The following is a 4,359-nucleotide window of genomic DNA, read 5'->3' as shown; positions in this document are numbered from 1 at the left end:
TTCCCTACAGAGAAAAGAAAGTCCTACAAAATGTTTCTCCCATTCCTTATACAGGTAGATGTAGCCTAAAAGTCTCCATTCTCAGTCTAAATATTCTGCTTTAATAATAAATTTCCTTCCTCATTTTCATGTTGTATTACTCCAGAACTGTCTCTCATTGTGTTTTTGTTTTTCAAACTTCCGAAGAATTAAATGTAACTGTTTCCTCACCTGTCCTCAACAAACTTCTTTAAAGAGTTGTTTTAAGTAGTCTCATTTTTTTTCAAACTCATTCTCTTCTCAAGCTACTGTACTTTGAGTTTCATCTTTCCCTTGTCACCAACATTATTTCTCGATCACCAGTTGCTTCCATGATGACAAGTCCCTGTCGCCTCTTTTCTGATACAATATTAGTCAATTTCCCACCACTGTTTATGCAGGAGATAGCTTATTGATCTTGAAATATTTTATTATACTTGTTTCCAAGACACCAAAATTCTACCTTCCCTTGCCTTCCTTTTCATGTTTTTTTTTTTTATTTATAAACACATTAAGCACTACTTTGCCATGACAGCTAAGCATACTCTACAAGTCTTAACACTATTCTATATGGAATATAATACCCTTAAAATATAGTATAAACCCTTATTATAATATATATCAATATTACCCTTAGGTAATTATGTATATTATATAATACCTTATGTAATACCTATATAATACCTTATATATATATAATACCTAATGTAATATAATACCTTGTCTGAATCAACATGTGTTAAAATATAAATTTAATATATTTGAGAATATAGGAATTCAAAATCAGAAGGAAAGAAGCTAAGGTAGAATCATGAACACTGAGCTCAGTAGATACTCTATATTTGTCTTCTACCTTTACAAAATTAGAACCTGCTAATAATCTTAAGTAAATTGTTAAAGTAATATAGTTTTGCCCTGATGCCATTAGCCATAACACCACAAGGTAACTGCCACTATTTAGCCTCAATTTTCCAGTTTCAAGGTAACACTGATGTTAACTTAGTTTTTTTTGTTTGTTTGTTTGTTTTGTTTTGTTTTGTTTTGTTTGCGGTATGCGGGCCTCTCACTGTTGTGGCCTCTACCATTGCGGAGCACAGGCTCCAGACGCACAGGCTCAGCGGCCATGACTCACAGGCCCAGCCGCCCCGCGGCATGTGGGATCTTCCGGGACTGGGACACGAACCTGTGTCCCCTGCATCGGCAGGCGGACTGTCAACCACTGCGCCACCAGGGAAGCTCCAATTAACTTAGTTTTCTACTAAGTTTATAATGAAGTTGTAGGGCTCTAGAATTCTCATTTACATTATTTCAGGGTTTGTTTGGTTTTTTTTAAGTTTGAGTTATATTCATATCTGAATATCTAACTTAAAGTAGTAAAAACAGACAATGTTGATTTAAAACCTTAATCCTGTTGCTTAGTGCGTGTAATAAAAGGTAATGTAAAAAGATACTGTTTATAAACAACATTTGAATATTTTTGTTATATTCCTTTCCAAAATGAACTTTAAAGTCAGTGGTTTAAGAACCATGAATATCCTTGCTAGAAGGCTTTTTTTCCCTCAGGGTTTCCTTTTAGGGTTACTTTGGTGTTTTGGATCTCCAGTGATAAATGTAGTCACTCATTTCCAAATGCTGTAAAGATGATTTCCCCAGTAATGGTATTTGGCTAAATTGGTCCAGCGTCTTAGTTGTAGATCATAGTCGGCAAGGTTCTTATGAACAGTCTTATTATCCAGTACCTTATCTGTTGGCAGGCAGATATGAAATATTGTATTTGGCTCATGTGTATATAGTCCTACAGAAAAAGACCCACTCTCTGAAGATTTGAGTAGCATGGTCACAAAATGTAGAGAATAAAGCATGATAATACTTACAATCTCCAAACTAAATTCATCTTTATATCCAGAAAGAGCCTGTGTTTTCATATTTACACTTCATGCCTTAAACATTTGTATCGTGGCACCTTGGAAAGCTGTAGGGGATAAGAGGGTTGGTGGAAGTCATGCCTATGGACCTGAGTTAGCAATTAAATTCTTACAGTTGATCAAAAACTTTAGCAATGTAAAGGTGTTGACCTCTTTCACCAACACAATAGACTCAAGTCTGTAATCCATGTTTCTCTTTACTTATGTTGATAGAAAATATGCCTTGTTCTTAAATTTTATCTTTCACTCTCATCTCTTCCAGCCAGAAAAATCTACTTAACCTTCATCACTGAATGCTCACACCTCCCTCCCATGTCCCAAGCTTGTTCCAGAAGCTTTCTTTTTCTTATAGCCATTTTCTTTTATTAAAGGCAGAGAGAATTCAATACCTTCATTTTCTCATAGCTCTTCTTACACCTCTAGGTGTAGGAGATATGAGAGTCATGATTATGTCATTTCCTACTAATCCTGCTGTGCAAAATGGGATAGTAGACTGATAGGTACAAGCATAGACACGGGCAAAGTTCATCTCCAGCAGATTATATAGCAATGTAAAGCATACAGACCAGTCACCAATTTAAATGTGTTGCAGGTTTTCATCATTTGACTAAGGTCTTGTCTCTCCAGCCATTTTTCTATCAACTTCAACACAAGGAAACAGTGGTAGCCAAGACTAGGTGGCATTGGAGGGTATACCTGATAGGTAAGGCTCTGCTTAAGGCCCAGTGGAGCTCTGTGGGATTTTGGGATTCTGTTTACATTGAGACAAACTATTGGGTTAGCCAAAAAGTTCATTCGGGTTTTTCCTTTAAGATGGTATGGAAAAACCCAAATGAACTTTTTGGCCAACCCAATAACTCTGTTGCCTTACAAAGCTAGACAAGACCTCAGACTACTTCCTATGCTTTCAAATGATCTGCCTAGGAAAAGAGTTGAGAAGGAGTGAAAAGCAGTCAAGTTTTAATACTTCAGTTCACAGGCAACTCAGTATTTGAAGATGGAATATCAGATTTGCAGAAGGATGTCTGTGCAGTCTGGAGCAATCAGTAACTGTTTAATCTTCTGAGATCTATTTGTAAATATTGGGAAAAGGGAGGGCTCAATCCTGTTTCCCCCTATTTTTTGCTATCTATTTTCTTTCCAAAGGTCCTTCTCTGTGGCTCACGTTATATTCCAAGGACTTCACATTTATATATAAAACTCTGTAAAACTTGTATATCCTATCCACTACTTGACATAGTTAAATGAGAAATTTTATTTTCACAGATCTCTTTTGGCAAGTGTTCATTTTGGGTAACTGTACCCACACTCAGCCAATTATCATATCTAAATATAAAGCCATTTTGAGACATTATTTCCTTTCCCTCACCAGCCTATAGTGTCTTTAATTTCTATTCTAATTAGAAAACATGTCCTGCTTATGTGTGTTTATCTCTCTATCCTTCTTTGCACTTAAGTCTAAGACTAAGTCACTTATGGATTGCTGTAATAGTCACCTAACATGGGTCTCTTCTTTTACTCTTTGTTCTTTATAGTCAGTGGTCCACCCAGTGGATAAAGAAATCTTAAAAATACATATAAGATCAATGTGACATCAAAGCCAAAAGAAGAATCTTTTGGTATAGAGGAAATTAAAAATTGCATCAAATGATGCTGACTAGCTGATAAAGTTGTTTACAGGCTAGCACAAAATTCAGCAATATAAGCATGATTAATGATATGGATAAAAACAGTTTGAGTGAAATGGTGTGGAATGAAGTGGGAGAAGAAGAGAAAGGAGGTGATAAACCAGAGATTTGGGTAAAAGAAATAAGGAAATGGATAAACAGCTGGAGAGAAATGTGAAGAAAGAGAGATGTTTGGCATGAGAGCATACATGCAATGCACATGTGGTTGTGATTAGATTTCACTGTAAAAGACATCCATGTATGTCTGTATAATGGTGGAAGAAAATCCAAAAATGGGAGAAAATTGAGATGCAGGAGAGAGAAATGGGATGAGGAATCTGAGATTTGAATTCATGGTAGACAAAGGAGCTAAATCTAGAGGATAGAATCATGGAGAGGAGGAAACATTGATGAAATTAATCTCGAACTGTGCCAGCTCTCCTTCCTTCAAATATTTGCTTACCTGTGAACTACTAGTATGCTAGATGAAGAATTACCAAGACTTACAGCAGAAAGAAGTAGCAGGGAGGCTAAAAGCTTAGCAAAATTAGCTACATGTAGGGCTTCCCTGGTGGTGCAGTGGTTGAGAGTCCGCCTGCCGATCCAGGGGACACAGGTTCGTGCCCCGGTCCGGGAAGATCCCGCATGCCGCGGAGCGGCTGGGCCTGTGAGCCATGGCTGCTGAGCCTGCGCGTCTAGAGCCTGTGCTCTGCAACGGGAGAGGCCACAACAGTGAGAGGCCCGCGTAC

General features: G+C 37.4%; 1 pseudogene; it reads right to left on the bottom strand.

Annotated features, from left to right (window-relative positions):
- Positions 1-1,596: 1,596 nt before the first annotated feature.
- The window catches only part of LOC103072906 (protein downstream neighbor of Son-like), a 27,554-nt pseudogene continuing 24,791 nt past the window's right edge, over positions 1,597-4,359 (bottom strand).

Source organism: Lipotes vexillifer, unplaced genomic scaffold (assembly GCF_000442215.2).
Source record: "Lipotes vexillifer unplaced genomic scaffold, Lipotes_vexillifer_v1.1 scaffold929, whole genome shotgun sequence".
NCBI lineage: Eukaryota > Metazoa > Chordata > Mammalia > Artiodactyla > Lipotidae > Lipotes > Lipotes vexillifer.
Note: the sequence above shows the minus strand (reverse complement) of the source record. Positions and strands in the feature narration are given on the sequence as shown.